The sequence below is a fragment of the Corvus brachyrhynchos genome, unplaced genomic scaffold (genome assembly GCF_000691975.1).
Source record: "Corvus brachyrhynchos isolate BGI_N302 unplaced genomic scaffold, ASM69197v1 scaffold202, whole genome shotgun sequence".
NCBI classification, from domain to species: Eukaryota; Metazoa; Chordata; class Aves; order Passeriformes; family Corvidae; genus Corvus; species Corvus brachyrhynchos.
The window spans coordinates 5,238,823-5,256,283 of NW_008238132.1; the positions used below are offsets into that span (position 1 = coordinate 5,238,823).

The 17,461-nt window shown below is 43.5% G+C and overlaps 1 long non-coding RNA gene across 1 annotated transcript; it reads left to right on the forward strand.

Annotated features, from left to right (window-relative positions):
• The first annotated feature begins 1,389 nt into the window (after window positions 1-1,389).
• LOC108446614 lies at window positions 1,390-6,587 on the forward strand. The gene is made up of 3 exons (XR_001861876.1): window positions 1,390-1,502; window positions 2,895-2,962; window positions 6,063-6,587. It is a non-coding gene; the product is annotated as an uncharacterized LOC108446614 (long non-coding RNA).
• Window positions 6,588-17,461: the final 10,874 nt, after the last annotated feature.

Below are 17,461 nucleotides of genomic sequence, written 5' to 3' on the forward strand. Positions count from 1 at the left end.
AGGAATGCCCAGAAACCTGCTTCCTGGCATGGCATGGCGTGTTGGCACAAAAAGTAGCTAGGACCCAGGACTCGAGCAGAAACACCTCCTAATGATGCTGTGTGCACAAGAAAGTAATTTCTGGAACCCAAACTATGTAAGTAATGCAATGTCTTCTACTGACCTCTTTCTCCCCTCTCAACTCCCAACCTTATAAATAACTCTTACTTCCACCTTAAGGATTTTTCCACGGCCCTGCTGAGGCTTTTGGTCTTCCTATTTTTAGCTTTGCATTTATTGACAGTGGTTTCCTCCTTCTCTGCCTATTCAGACTGCAACCTAGAAAACAGAAAGGTTATTTGATTCCCAAATTGCCTTTCTGTGGACAGATCTGTAAAATTTCTGAAGACAAAAAGAGAGGTCATGATTTCTTTCCATCACAACTGGCATATACATCCTCTGCGAGTCACCAGGGGAGCCACGTGCTGTCTGCCTTCACAAACTTCCTGAGACCCAGGAACACAGTCTCTGATATCCAAATACAATCAATCATCCCTGTGAAAGCCAGCAGTGAAGTCTGTCATGCACATTACTTGGAATAGGAGGGCAAGATGCAGTTTAGATAACTCCAGCCAAAAAATATTGTCCCTAAATGCATAGGAAAACTTTTAGATTTTGAGAATACAGGTAATTTTTCCCATTTTTCAGCAGGCATCACTGAATCACTAATCTTGATCTGTGCACATGAACTAGATATAAAATTGTTATTTGGACAAATTGCTTGCCATGTGTTTGGATGTAGTGCATTGTGGCTTTGTGGCATCATGCCAATTTAGGATGTTTGTGATTTGCAAACAAACTTGTGAAGCTGAATGTTATGCCCGTACAATTTGTGGAGCTTAAGGGAAGACATAGGAGTAAATAGATGCCGTCAAATGTGGCTTTTTCTGATGTCCTGTTTAATTCTCATTAACCAAAAGAGGAAAAAAGCCTACAAACCATGGGTAGTTTTAGGAGCAGATTTTTATACTTCACAGCAGTAGTCCTTTCTTGTGGGGTAATAATGCAGAAAAAATGGAAAATGGAAAACAGTGATAGTGTCACTTTAAGCTGTAGAAAAATAACTGTTTAGCAAACATAATCATTTATAAGAACTTGTATGTTTCTTGATGTTCTGCTTCAGGCACAGAATTTCAGACAAATCCAGCAAGAGATGTCAGATGACAGAAAAAGCCACGAATTGCAACAAAAATTGATTTTTCAGAGGTATGTGACATAAGACCCGATTTTCAGAGTCATGCTTAAAGTGGGACACATGATTAAAGAACTTGCTGAATCAGAGATTTTGTGTACAAAAGACCAGTTATGCAGCTAACGGGCTGTGCAAATAGACTGTGTGATGTCCTCGTGTAGTTGTAGCTACGTACGGAGGAGCTGCGCGTTCATTGCTGCTACAAATTACATGAATGCTACCTGGGAAAATACAACATGTGGTATGGCAGCAGCTCCAAAAATTTTCAACTGTGAGTTGAATTTTAACTTCTACCTTGCCTCCACAGGTAAGATCTGCCTTGAAAAGCCAGCAGGTTAGATGTGGTCTGTGGTAGATTGATCCTCCGGGACTTGAAGTGACTCAGACATTTGATCTGTCGGAGTAATTGATAGTAGTGATAGGTTGCCATCCAATCTTTGGACCAGTGAGAAGATGAGGGTGATAGCACAGTTTGTGGATGAGTTTCAAGGCTGTTTCTTGCCATTGGAGGAGTACCAGGGTGGATTTTGTTCAAGACCGTGGTAGAGAACATGCTCCAGCCTCTCCCAGCCTCTGCTATTTCTTTTCTCGTCCATGCCTCCTTCTCCTGGTCTCCTAACCATTCCAACCCTAACTATTTTCCAACCTTTGAGCTGTTTATCCTTCACCCAGCCTCCTCTCCTAGTCCTTGGTGCAGTCTCTGCAGCACCACAGGGTGCAGGCCAGTGGCCTCAATTTAAAAAAAAATCTTTCCCTTGCTCTCCTTGCAAGGCTCCTTGTTCTCAGATGCTTCCGCCATGACCTCCCATATTTGTGCCTGTGCCTGTCTCCTCTGCCAATAAAGTGGGCACTTCTTTCTCTAGGCAGCCTGGGCACCAGGCAGGGGTCAAAAAGCTGGGAGACACAGGCACCATGCCCTCAGTTTGTGCACTGAGAGCCACACCGGCCACCAGCAGCAGGAAGGTTTGGTAGGTGAAAGCTTTTGAAAGGGTGAAACATGCTCAGAGCAGCTGAGACCCGAGGAGAATTTAACAACCTCAGTCAGGCAAGATGAAGACATAACCACCACCTCCCCCACAAACGAGTCCGTGAGAATAAATTGATTAATAGCCACATCACGGTGATGAGTGACACAGAAGGGAACATGAGGAAAGGAACAAATTGCCTCTGAGAAAGGCTTGGATAATGTGTGGTCAGTGGGGCAGTGGGCCATGCATTGGATAATGAGAAACAAAACACAGAACAGCTGTTCACTTTTTGGACACCATCCTTTGTGCACCACTCATCACAGTGACTGGGGGATATCACAGCAATCTGACCTGAGGGCAATTCAGAGAAAGAGGATAGAAATTTAGTTGGTGGGGACAGGTTGTGTTCATCTAGCCTAAGACAGAAGGTTTCCTTTACCCTATATTTAATGAAGTCCAGAGGCTTCTTGCAAAGCTTCCAAACTAGAAATTTTGCACCACTTTGCAGGCTAGTTAGTGTTCCTTTAGCATAGTTCTGTCTGCATGCACAGCAATGTATAGATTCAAAGCAGCACCTCCCACCACACCCTCGAATGAATAGCTGGGGCAGACAAGGCAGATGTGTAAGACATTTGTGGTATGAAATGCTACTGAATAAGCAAGCAGCTGTATACTGATCTAGCTTCTTTTTCCAGATGGTCGCAGCGAGCAGCATCCTGCAGGGAGCATTATAATGGTCAAGTCCTGAGCTGACAAAGGCTGAGTAAGTGTAATAATATCTGCGACTTGAAAGAAAGGATTGTACAATTCTTGCCAAGAACAGATGGCAAGATAGTGTTCTTAGCCACAACTGATACCGACCTACTAGCAGGAACCACAGATCTTTATTGCAAATATATCTTATAACAATTGATGCAATCCCTTAATCAAAGAGCCTTGACTGTTCCTCTAGTTAATTCCCCCATGCAGTCGGCATTACCCGGCAGTGTCTGGTATAAGGCTTAGCCACATAAGCCGCTCCTAGATTCCTATCTGGTGAAGATGCTGGCTTGTACCGTGCATTACATCAGCCCAGTCAGATTAGATAGAGAAAGGGGCTTTATTCAGACTGCCTATCAGCAGTGCCTACGTAGATTCTGTGACTCTTAAAGGATCAAAGGACTGATGAGTGATCCAAAACCCAGACTTCATGGCATCAAGAGACATACTTGTGACACAAAAATTAGGCAGATCCTCTGCTGGAAATGCCAACCAAGGCCACAGCAGCTACTTGTCTTCTACATCTTAACATAAACTGTGACTCAGATTTTGCACAAGGGTCCCCTTTGGGAAATTATGTGCCTTCAATGTCGTGGCGAGTTCAGAGTAGGTACGCAACCAGTACTGCAGGTCAGCTGATGAGGGAAACTCAATCAGCTACTACAACTGCTTGCAGTCATGGATTTGTGACCTTAATCTAGACAAGGGAAACTATTTTAGCACAGATTAGCCAGCTAGAGCAAAGTTATCTCCTCATTAGCCCTCATTTCAGTCTGAACTGTACCTTTAAATATGTGATAATATTAATTTAATATAAATATAAAATATTTATATAAATATAAAATAAAATTAAATGTATTCTTTAATATTAATGTTAAGAGGGGGCGGTTAGAACACACTAGCTAATGGATTTTACAATAACTCCTTTTGTCCTAAACAAGTACTCACCTGCCATAAGGAAATCACCTCCAGTATTTCATTTTTCGTTCATCCTAGCTTTTGGTTTTGCTATGGGTGCATTCTCCCTTCCTTTCCCATGAGAACTTCCATATTTAGACTTGCTTCAGAAATCTGTTGCTCTCCAGCCTACTGTAAGTAATACCAAGACTGTGAAATTGGGTTTGCCTTTGACCATTCACCCTGAAGCCAGCAAAGAAAGAGATGGGAAAGGTGAAGAGAGAAGGGAAGAAGTATTTTTAAAAGAGATACACCAGCGCTGTTTTAAAATCCACCCTTTACCCACTGTTTTTAATGGTTAAGGGGATAGTTACGACATGAAGATGCACCCTGAAATGGCCTTGGGGAAAATGGTCCTCTCCAAGGAGAACAGAGGTTTCCCATGCAGAGGGAATGGCAAACCCAGGCTGCCTCAGTGGGCAACCTTGAGGTGTGGACAGACAAGGTATCTGTGGAGCAGTTTGAACCTGTTCCAAGCATCCCTACCAAATCCCAGCACGTTAGAAAAATTCTGGTGGCCTCAGGGAGGGCCCACGGCTCATGTTTGGTTTAAAGATCAGCTATGGATGCCCAAAGCAATGTCAGGTTGAACATCTACCTCCTTTGGGCAGGGCTTGTTCCTCACTCAGCTCCTCTGCACGCCGCCAAACTTGTCCACTCAGCAGAAGTCATCTTTTGTTACGTCAACTAAAGTGCATTCATTTCTAGAACCCACAGATTAAAAGCAAAAGCAGCCTCTGAAATGCCAATTGCACTTCTCATAGGGATGCCTTTTCTTCTTCTGTCCATATTCCTTTTCATCTTTACTAGGGCACATTTATACAAACCATCAGGGCTGGGGGTAGTACTGTGGTTGCTGTTTTCTTTTCAAACAGATTAAAAACTTTATCTTTACAGATCAGGTATAAGCTCAAATGTTCTTTGCACCACCACAGTCTGAACCCACCTTTGGGTTTGTGGGCAGAGTGTTTGCCTTCCCCGTTCCTTACCTCAGATGTTCCTACAAACCCAAGTGGTTGTGTTTGATACTCTGGTTTATTAAAATTCCCAGACATTACTGTTGCAAACACCAGTGGGGATAGACAGAATCTTAACATACCAGCTGAAAAATAACAAAGTGACATTCACTGAGAAAATGAAATATAATACATTTAGGGGAAAACCAGATGAAAGGCAGATGTTCAAGGGGATGAGAAACCTAGAAACTCAGAGCTCTGGAGGAGATCTGGGAGCGGCAGAATGTGAAGAATGAGCTTTGCAGGGACACGTGAAAGGAAATGATAGGGATAATTTTGACCCAATGTTACATGACCCCGTGGGCAGACAGCGCAGTGTCATTGGAACGTGCTGGAGCCTGCTGCCCAGTCACTCACATAAGGTGCCAGACCATACAGCTGAAGGCACAGCAGGGTGAGGCATCCCCATGCTGGAGCCAGGCTGCAGTCTGCTTTCCCCTGAAGCTTTTCAGCATTATGCACCTACTCTCCAGCAGTCCGAGTAATCCTGTCTTCACCCGGGTGTCTTCCCACCTGCCCGTCACTGGCAACTCTCCCAGCACTGACAGCAGCAGAAGTTCAACCAGACGAGTCCTCAGTCTGGCCAGATCCGCAGAGGCTCCTTTGTGCCTTCTGTTTCAACAAGAGAAATTCACTCAAACAATAAATCAGGAGGAGAAATTTCTAAATGTTGATGTGCTGCAACACAGTTGCAAGCATCAAAAGAAATTTGCCCATCTATACAGCTGCAGATGGAAAGACTATAGATCCAGGCTTAAAATTTATATAGCTCATAGTGTCATTACTTTAGGTTAACCTTTTGATATCTCCCTTTTGCTTCTTGAAAGTGTTGGAAAGTACACTTCAAAGGGGCATTGATTTCAGTGGGACTCAAAGCAAAGCATGTACTCAGGGGGTGGGCTGAGGCAGGACCTGTAACTCCTTTGAACAGTAGGTCTGGCATGTTGTATTTCAAGTGTATTTTGAATGCCAACATATTTACCATTCCTTAGGTTCTGTTCTGCACAGGGACACGTTCCCTTCAGCCTTCTCAAATGGAGCAAAGACAACTTTACTGGTCAAAAACAGCCGGGGAAATGTTGACCTCATGCAAGCTGATGTTTTTGTCTGTCACCTCCTTCTCTTTCCTAGAAAACAAAGAAACCCAAACTGTGTGCATGAGGTCAGCAGAGAGACTCTTACATACTCCCTGTGCATAATCTAGCATACTAGAATTTTCTAGTGAATTCAGGCCACTGTTGAACCACTGTGACACCTGTAGAAGTTAGAAAACTCCAGCGAATCCTGGCCTCAAGGAGCTGCTGGCAGGTTCCCTTTGCTTCCATCCATACATCTGGGCTCCACACAGAAGGTAAGTACCCTCATTTCCCAGGCTTATCTTAGCCCGTTAAATAAGATCATTCCTGTGACATGAGAGGAACAAAACAGGAAAAACTGTAGTAAAAGCTAAGTCAAATGCATACTCTGTCCCTCTCTCACACTCAAAATGTAATATAAAATGAATAAGAGATTTTAGATTAAGATTCTTTCCATTTCTCTTTGCCAGAAGATCAGCATAATTCTCCTTCTCCTTGGTCTGCCCTTGTTGGTTGCCTCTATTCATAGCTGAGGTTCTCATGTGACACAGGCAACTCTCTGTGTCCAGATGTCTGGACATCTTCCCCAACATCTTTAACTTGCAAGGGCCTTACAACAGCTTCCCTTACAGCCCTTAATCTACATTTGAACCTCTTTCTGTGCATTTTCTCATCCTCATGTAGGTATTCCTAAAGCTGCATTGCTCATTTTTAAGAAGTTTTTGAATCATTTCCAATGCTAATCTACTTTCAAAAGCAGAACACATGGAAGATGTTATGTATAAACATGGTTCAAGGCAGTTGGTGCATCTACCTTTGATCTTATCTTTTTTCATACTTTCCTAGAGGAGTCTGGATAGTGATGTCTTCTGGTGGTTGTTTTCTGAGATTTTTCAATTTTTTGTTATATGATTTTATTTTCCAGATAAAGATGGAATCCATTACTTTTTTCAAATTATTTTGATTTGCAGCCATCTGTCCTGTAACTTTGAAATAAAGGAGTTCAAGTCTACTAAAGACTCATTAGTCTTCACTACTTTTTGTTACCTCCCTCACTGATATCCAGGAAAGCCTTGGGCTGAACCATGTTTTAAAAAAATCTGAAGATGATTCCATGTTGATAAACATTCAGTCCCAAGATGTTTGAAGGAACAATGTCCTCTTTCTGATTCCCACCATGGTTAGCGTATGTCTGGCTGTGCGGGGGTCTGAACATCCCCATGGCCCAGATTCCTTTCCTGACTTGCAATTGTTTTGCTGCGTGACCTATCTTCGTCATCAGTCCCCACAGCCATTATTGCTGTCGCACTCCAGTCCTGGGAAAGGCACTTAACCTCTGCGAGATTCAGCCCTGACCTCTGCAAAAGAAATTGCTTCAGAGCCTGACACAAGGAGTGCTCTGGAAACTGGAAATGAGCTGGTTTCACTCATTAATGGGAGCTCAAAGGAGTTAAAATGCAGGAGCTGAAATGGCGCATGGTCTCGATAATTCTTCCTGTTTTCTGACTCCTTCCAAACTACCAAGGAGTGGTGCCTACTACCTGACATGCATCTTTTCTGGCCCCTGATGAAGAATCTGATGGAGCCACACATCCCCCCACCACAGTGCGCAGCTGCTCACAAGGCATTTCGGCTTTTTTGCCCTGTGTTGCCCTGTGTTGTTGGTGGGGAAAATATGGAACATTTTCATATGTTTTCCTTTGTCCTGAGACTTTGCTGGACAAGCCAAGTTCTTCCCAACTGTTCTGTTGGAACAGCATCTTCTGGTGTGCTGTGTCATAACATGGATTAAATCCCAATTGCCTACTCTTAAAATTTCAGAATTTCTGCATGAAACCCTCCCTACCACAGAAGAAGTTATCCTTTCTATTTAAGGTCTACAGCACACCGGTGCAGGCTTCATGTTAAAATGTCTCTTTCCTCCTTGTAACCCTTCACAATCTCTGAGACTCATCTCTCAATCTAGGCAAACAAGGCAGATTTACTCATCACAGATTTGAGCATATGGTTAATAACAACTCATTCATCTCCAAGGAGCAGAATGAATGCAAACAGCAATTACCCTAAAATCATTTTCTATCAATAGTCTGAGTTTCTGTGTTTTACTGTGTCATGTACAGAAGTGCTTCTGTTTCCCCATTGAAGACTGAGGTGAATCAGCTGAGGGAGGGGAAGCACATGTTTAATTTTAGCTCTTTAGTGTATTTTGAAATGAGACACAGATATTTTATTGTGATTCCTTGATGCAGGCTATGATTTTATTCATTGTGCAGGGGGTCTTCCACAATTTGAGTATATGGTGATACCTGACATAGACAGAATATTCCTTGAAAATCAGTCCATTACAACTTTTTACACTCTCAAACACTTTTAACATCCTCCTTTTTAAAGAATTTGTGAATTATGCCATCAAGAAACTCATCATTTCTTCTTAATGACCACTTACAGTAACAAGATGATGTTTTCTATTTTGCTAGATGCCAAAATAAATATAGAAAATAATTTGGCTTTCCTTGCATCCCTTCTGTGCGAACTGTAAGTGAATGAGGCCACTGAATCTGTGAGAGTGCCAGAATATTTTTGCTATTCAAGCAAAAGGAAAAAATAACAATAATTATTTTAAGTGTCCATTGAACCACAACACATCAAAACGAGAGTGAAATCTCCAACAGAGTAGCAGTTTTGGGGAGACATAATGATGCTGCTGCTAGAAAATTAATGGCCACATATATGCAGACTTTTCCATTTCTATTGTCTTTCTCTTATTCTTCCCTACTTTATTATCCAGCTTCAAGTGAATATCAAGGAAGCAGTCAGCCCCATCATGAAGGCTGATATTGTATTAGATGAAAGGTACCCACAAAGATGCAACATCCAGGAAAAAAAACCACTATGGAAAATAAAATCCCACAACACATAGATTTTCTTCCCACTTGAAATACAATGAAAGTGTTGCATTAGCAAATAATCCAGTGGCTTATAAAGATGTGCCTCTTATAATTAAGAGGTAGAAAAAAATACTGTGTAAACCAACTTGAGGTCAATAAAGTATTACATTACAGCTGGATGAAATTAAATCTCAGGATCATAGTTTTAAATAAAGGAGCTTCTAATAAAAGTTACTGGGGTTTTTTGAATTATATTGCCTATTATATTTCTAAGAAGGGAAGACTCAACTTCTAGAGCATCTCATTTCAGCTTGCAGTCTGCATATTCTGTGTTTTTCCATTTTCCTCCTGATTTTTGATAGTGTCTTCGAAAAGATAATGAACATGTATGAATTAGCTGAGGGTGAGCATTATGACCAGTGAGCTCACCAAGAGGAAGATCCTTAAACCCACAAGATGGATGAGAAGTGGTGTGCACACATGATAGCATTATTATTCGTTCCATTAGGCCATTTACTGCTCTTGATCTCTGACAGAACTCCCACTGATGTCAAATGCAGTTGTATGCATTGATCCAGAGGGAAGAAAATGCTCTTGTAGGAGAGAGACTTCTTTTCCTCACTCCCTGTGTGACAGAGAATTGATCCAAGCAGAAATGCTTGAGCCGAGGAGTTTGGCATGGCAAAATCAAGGCCTGATTTCAAAGGGGCACTTGAGCACCTCATGGATGGGAGATGTGGTACCCAATACTTCGGTGGCCACCTACCAGGTATCTCTGATGGCCCGAGTTAGGCAGCTCCCTTACCCACACAGCATCTTTAGGTATGGATTCAGTGCCTACAGCTAGGCTGATGAGCCCAGGGAGCAGCCTTGGGATTGTCCACAGGTAGAGGGAGGCAAGGTGAAAGAGTCCAGGCAGAACTGTGCATGCTATCAGTTTTCAGCAGCCCCTTCTTCCCACCAGTACAGATGGAACCCACTGATGCACAGGCCATGGTCCTGCACCTGGTGGGGCTAAAAGAGCTCTCCAAAAGACTCCAGCCCTCTTGGTGGTGACGCTGTCAATGGCAGGAGCCAACAGCCAAGGGACAGCTCACTCCCCAGAGTGAGGGCGTTCAGGTCACAGCTCCTCAGGAAAGGAAATCTCTGTAGTTCTGCTCTGCAAACTGGGCCACTAATGGAAAGGGAGATGTAAGATACGGGGGGCTAGAAGGGAAGAGAGCTAAAATTTATAGGCGCACAGGAAGTCTCTATTCTCAGGAGTGTCTCTGTATTTAACCTCCACCATCCTTTACTTGTCTCAGTGAGAAGAAATGTGGACACCATGACAGTGGCTGACTGAAGCCCTCAAGGTAGGGACAGGAGTACTCAGGGTCTGCATGTGGCCCTCAGGGGGCTTCAAGGATGGGAGCTCTCTGAGGAGGTGCTGTAGCAGCTGTTGGCTGCAATGAAAGGCTCCCCACCTCAGGCTTTGGGATGCAGCAGTAAGGAGCACAGACCACATGATACAAAACCCCATCAGATATCCCGAGCCCTTTAAAGACCAGCCCTGAAAACTTGCTTGAACTCAAAGTCTGCCACTGTGTAGAACTGGACATGGCCAAATCAGTGAGGGGAAGCAGAGTGCAGCAGCACAGCCACACCCCCTCACAATACCCCTTGGGTTTCAGAGATTTTCAGGCACAGCAAACTCTGTTAAACCTTTGCCCTTTGAGTCATCTCTGATTTATACTCATCCCCCACATGTAAAACATTTGTTTATTTCTGTAATATATTAAAATACAGTAACATTCCATACTTGGGGGGTGAGCTTAGTGGGAGGGTAATGACTTACATATGTATTGTGCTACCCTGGATTTTTTCCAGTATCCTAAATAAGAGGGAAAGCAAGATTTTACAGCTCAACCATTAATAAGAACAGTCCACTATCACATATGGAAAAACACTTTAGTCAGTAAAAGCTGACACAACACTGATGGCATTTAGCTGTCCAGTATGAGTCATCTTCATAGAATAAATTCCAAGAGAAAATATTATATCATTAGTTTACTTGTAACCTCATTGCAGGCAGCTACAAATAAATGTTTGCTTTAGTCTGCTCTAAAACAGGAAAGCACAGTTCTAGAAATAAGTTAATTAAACTGGGGATATAGGACAAACACACTCTGTCAAGGGTTAAGCCTTGCAGGTATTCCTTTGCATTACCTACAGGTAACTCTTTTGGTGCTCTTTTCCTCCTCTCCATGCTAAGTGGTTTGAAGAAAGGAAAACTGAACACACGGTGCATAGGAGTCAGTGCTCTTTTAAGAAATGGGCCTAAGTTTCTTCACAGCATAGAAATCCCCAGCGTCCTGGGGAAGACACTCAAACACTGGAATGGAATAATCTGGAAGGCAGAAATGAAGGTTCAACAACCATCCAGCTCCCAGGTTTGGGCTGGAAATCATAGCACGGTTACACCAATGTCTCTATTCCCCACTCCTGGAGGGTAAAGCACCATCTTTTCTTCATGTTTCTGCTGCTAACAGAAGTGCTCTTCAATGTCGCACACAAAGTTCCTCTCTGGGATTGCTTATGGACCATACTTGTTATCTTCCATTGCAGTCTTGTGAAGCACCAAAGCTGCACTTGCTGCCCTCGGGCACCTGTGGCAGCGCAGCTGGGAGCCCATTTGAAGTAGGTTTCCTGCATGGAGACTTGCGGCTCTGAGAGGTGGCTCAAGTCTGAATCACCCCTGAAAGCACCGATTTTTTCTCACTGACTTGGGTGACTAAGCTCCAAGCACATGAACCTTTACAGCATGTCTGGTGTTAGGTGGGGAGGGTCTGACTGCCAGTGCCTACGTGAGATGTAAGAACCTAAACACAAGTGTGGATCCCAGCCCTTTGGCCTTCCCCTAAAGAGATAGTTGAGCTTTGTGCCTGCCTATGCGTGCAGCGCTGTCAGTAAAATAAGAGCTCAGAGTCATTGACACCTTCTGTAACTCATCATTAACATTGCTTGCATGCATTTACCCATGCCTTGGGAGAATCAAAGGACAAGTTTTGCATAAACATATTAGCAGAACCATCATCAGTAAACTGCTGATTTTGTTAGCACTCAGTGCACGCCTTTAAACATCCTCCAGGTTGTGCCACTCTGAGACAGCACTCTCCTTTGAGTGCAGCAGCTTGCACCATCACAAGTGTATGCAGTCTGAGTCTGAGATAAGACTACACCTGGGGCTCAGTCTTTTCTCACTAATTTATTCTTATAAGGGTATTTCCTCTTCTTAAACTAATCAAGAGGGGGGGAAAAAATCATGTTTTAGGAAGCTGCATGCTGTTAAATGCTTGTACTGCTAAATAGCAAGTAGCTTTTAAAAGCTGAAAGACCTGAAATCTGAGCTCCAGAAGGAGCTGATCACACCCATAGGGAGCACTGATCTTCAACCTGCAGCAAACAGCAGAGCAGGCAATGTGTTCGTCAACCCTATTACGTGTGTTCTGGTGGTACCTCGGGACTCTGGGCCCAAATCTTTCATTCCATTGAGCTTGAAGAATGAGTGAATTCAACTGTCCATGATCCAGGGTAACAAGGGAGTTGAGTTCACCAAATAACAAAAATTGCAGAAAATAGGGGTAGAGTGAGAGAGTCTGCTGGGAGGTTTGGGCTTTATGTAGCACAAAAGCAATTCTCAGATATGAGGTGACCTTGAAAGTCATTCAGCTCATTTTCACATCAGCTAATTAACCCAACTGGCTCCTGCATGGGATGGCACTTGTGCCTGTGTGTGTCTAACCTGCACCTTGGATAAAACAACAGCAAATAATAACTCTGTTTCCAAGACCTAGATGTGTGGGGAGTAGCAATAGGTGGGGGAAGAAGAAAAAGGGAAAGAACATAACAATAAAAACACAGCTATTTCTTCATGGTGATCCTCGATCTCAGCTTTTGTGCTGACTGCAGCAGATTAGGACAAGGACTCTCCTGCCTTGGGCTCTCAAATGGCTCTTGCTGCCAATAGTCACTGTCCGTGCAGCAGAAACACTGAAAAAAAGCCAAGCTGAGCATCACTAAGTAGCTGTGGTGATCATGGGCGCAGTACTGTCTCTGAAGTGCTATGTAGGTGACAAAAACAGGAACAGAAAGGTTAGGAATATAGACAAAAGTAAATAGGCCAGTCTCTTGGGCCAAGCCATCTGATACAGTACAAACTCGTTTGAACTAAGCCAAGGGACTCCTGTCTAGTGAACCTGATTTATCAGTGGGGACCACCATAATCTCAGCCACTACCCAAAAAAGAGTAAAAAATTCCCAAATAGCCGCTTTTGATAAGTAAAAGGGTTACAATGCCCTCCTAGCCCTACCACACTAGCACTGGGAATTTCATCTACACAAAGACTGTAGAATATTTTGGGCATCTGAAACCTCTCTGTTCCTTTTAAGTTCACAGCTTGCTCTGCAATAGTCTAAGAAGCATGTAGCAATACATTTGCTTGGATATATAATTACATTCTGATGAGGTTTCCATATAAGGGCATATTATTGATTAAATTAACAAAATAATTTTTCGCTACAGTCATGTCTATATGTTATGCCAGACCTCAGATTTATTTTGGATACTGCCAGGAAACTTTGTTAATGAAATAGAAAAGGGAATTGTATAAATTCTTACATTATACTAAAGAAAAGATTCCCGAGATTTGCATCCAAATCATACTGGATTTTTGAAAGATTTGAGCACTTAACCTCTCTTTGTTCCTTATCAACATATAGTAGAAAGGAACAAATTAGCTTCCCAGAAATTGCCTGATGGTTCTAATACCACTGACGCCAGAGGAAATGTCAAGCAAATCAGTCACCATATTCCAGAGGAATTACTGCCTGTGAAGCAGGCTATTAGACACTCAGCCTTCCTGCACTCCTCTTTGCAAGAATATAGCAGCTGGGGATTGACAGGAATACATCGGTTTTTCACCCAGACATTTTCCTCACAAATATTTCCTAGCTAATTCATGGGGTAATTCCTCCCCCTCCCTAACTCACTCAATTTGTTAGGTGCCTGGATGCTCTTCTTTTTTGATTAAGACTGCAAACTTTGAGCGACAAAAACAATATTCCCTTTGTCTTTGTGCAGCACCACACGCAAGAATAGGACTCGATAGGTAATTAGAATAATGACCGTAATGGCTTAGCAAACAGAATGAACTCTTGACTGCAATTGTAGAGGATCTCTCGCCTTAGCTATTAAGAGGGTGCTACAGAATCGAGGTCGTTGTCTCTGCAGGTGATCAGCAATTTAACAACAGTGCATTGCACATGGTTTTCAGCTTGGAGATAGCCAAGCATGCAGTATATTCTTTATGAGTCTAACTGGAACAACTACAAATCTCTCTTTCAGATCATTCAGATAAACAGAGATGTCTCGGTGTATCAGGAATATTGTCTTTCCTCTGGCCAAGTAATAAGTGAGGTGATACCAAGGATTGGTTCAGGGCCTTTGATCTGTAATTCCTTAAATAAAATTTATTCCTCCTCACTAGTGAGAAGTATTGTTACAGAGCCAAATGGATTGTTCCTGTGATGTTTGTGATGACATTTGCTGTTTCTCATGGGATCAGCAGTTTGAATCATTTTGCACATCTAGATAGCAGTGGAGAAAAGGGATGACCCTCTTTCAAACAGGGATAGGTGTATTCAAAAGGAAAAACAGATACGTTTTCAATTCCTGACTATAGTGGTTTCATATGTAAAGTTAATGCTTGATAGGACATGCCCTAATTATTGATTTGGATATAAGGTGAATGGAAATTTGACTGTATTGCCAGACTGGTGGGCAGTGGTTCAGAGTCCAGCTGGGGGAGCTTGTCAGGTTTTGATTCAGGAACATGACCAAACAGGACAGATTGCCTCATCGGTGAGGTCACCAGTGGTACTAAGTCATGCACAGAGATGTAAGGAGGCTGGACAAGTGGTCCAACAGGAACATTATGAAGTGAAGCAGGGAAAATGCAGAGCCCTACCCTGGGGGGCAATAACCCTGTGCACCAGTGGAGGCTCAGAGCAGCCAGCTGGAAAGCAGCTCTGCAAAGAAGGATCTGGCTGTCTTGGTGGCCAACAAGGTGACCATGAGCCAGCTGCACCTTACGGCAGCAGAGGAGATTAGCCTCACCCTGGGCTGCATGAGCAGGAGCACAGCCAGCCCTCTTCCCTTTGCTCCTTGTGCTCCATGTTGGATTAGTAGTCCTGCTGCCCATGAGCTGGTCTGCATACCCAAGTGTATTGCATATTTACACCACCTGGCAGATGCAATGTGCGTGGCAATTTCCTTTCAGTTTCAACAGGTGCAGTCACTGCCCGGGCTGTGATACTCCTCAGCTCACCCCAGTGGGTAATGAGGAGAGAGAGCTGTGCAGCAGGCTGCACTCATTCAGCCCGCAGATTCCTTTTGCACGAGCTAAGTTTGGGCACAGAGCTCTTAAATAAGCTCTTGAACTTTCCATTCCCTTTTTGGGCTAGATTGTCCCAGAGGCTGAGGCAAATAACTACCTGGCTCCTCTCATCAGCGGGGGATGTTCAGCATCTTGCAGACTCAGTCCTTCAGATACACAATCACAGAATCACAGAGTGGGCCAGGTTGGAAAGGACCACAGGGGCTCATCTGCTCCAAGCTCCCTGCTCAAGCAGGGTCATCCCAGAGCACATGGCACAGGATTGTGTCCAGACAGTTCTTGAATATCTTCAGTGAGGGAGACTTCACAACCTCCCTGGGCAATCTCTTCCACAGATTACACATCTCTGGTGTGGAGAGCAGGCCTGGTTTGGGCTGACATGGGAATTTGTGTCTATTGCCCATGTGTGAGACAGGAAAAAACTCTCTATTCATACCTACTGCCAATGGGATGTCACAAAAAATATCAGACTAATGAGGCACTTTATAACAAAACCCAGTTGAGACTTTCGTTATGGCCAAATCAGTCTCAATGTTAACAATTCCCTGTGGCTTGTACATGCTTGTGATTATCGTGGGCATGAGTGCGGTCACTGACTCCAAACACTGCCATCCATTTGCATCCCCCAGCTTGGAGGCATTCAGTCATAACCCCCGATCTGCTGAGAATCTGCAAATGGGAGTGAGCGAGTTCTCACATGCAAAGGCAGGGAAGTGAAAAGCATTCAAACCTGCTTGGGTATGCTTGCATAAACCTTTTATGGCACACACTAACAGTTTGCAATTAAGCAAAAGGAGGAGAATCTAGACTGGCCCCATGATTCAATAGCAATGGCATTTTATGGAATAAAGGAGGGCTTCGAAACTGACCTCGAGAGGTGGGTGAGAATGTCATTCACTTTTGTACACACACCAGAGCACACTTGGTAAGATCCAGTCTGGCCAATTTAAGCACTTAGTTTGTACCTAGCTGTAAGATGCACAGTTTCATCTGCTCAGATGTGCACTGTGGATGCCTGTGTCTGACATTGCCTGGACTCATAGAGGAGAGAAATGAGCTTATTCTAAGGTACTGCTGCCTTTTACTAAGAGAGTCGTGTTAAACAGGTCACAAGAATGGTTTCCTAAAAGTGCCTATCCCTGTCCATTGACTAAGAAATGTCACTAGGTCTAACCAGATGACCCACCTAGCAACAGATTTTATTAGAATATGAAGATGGACAAATCATACCATAGTCCCTTGAGAATCCTGACGTGTCAGTCTTTAAAGGGTTCCAGCACGAGAGCCCATGTCCCAGCACAGTGGCCTAAACTCAGGTGAGATGTCTCTCTGGCTTGCCCTTGCTCTGGGTTTTCTTCCGTTGATTTAGGAGGGCAGCTTCAGTGGGTGCCTGCAGAATCAGCACCAGCTAAGGTCCTGAAGGAGGTGGGCTGTTTCCCAGACACTGCCAGTCAAAAATCAAGCTAAAAGGAGAGCTTTATCAGCCATTCAGAGTCATAACTTGTATATGGGATATGACCCACCAAGACAAGAACCAGAAAAGGTCAGAATTATCACTGGAGTTATTGGAAAAACCCTCTGTCCACTGATGGCCCAGTCTTTCAGAGCTTTTGCTGCATATGCAGCCCCTTATTCCAGGGGTTAAGTGGTTTCTTTGACTGTGCACACAGGACAGAGTTAGCTGGATTGCATCTCTTCTCATAGAAAGACTGACTGTGCTCAGCAGTTTGTTATGGCATCCTCTTGAGTGCAAGTCATACAATAAAAGTTGCAAAAGTAGTTTCTATTATAAAGCCTGGCTTTCACGGCACGCCAAAAATGTTGCCTTTTCAGATTGGGCGTTCCAAGGTTGATTGCAATCCGAAGGTCACTGCTGAAAAGTCTGAGCAAAAGGATTTGCTTAGTTGTGAGCTGTGATTTTCCCTGTATGTGAAGGGAATTCACTTATTTTCGATATCCTCTACTGTCCTTTGAAGCACGTACCACAGACCAGTGTGATAGAGCCCCAATATGGGAGAACATGAACCACCAGGATGAGCTGATGGATCAATCATTATGTTCTCAAAACCCCGTCACATTTATTGACATTGTTGTGAAGCCAGGACCAAACCTGAAATGACAGGGAAATTAAA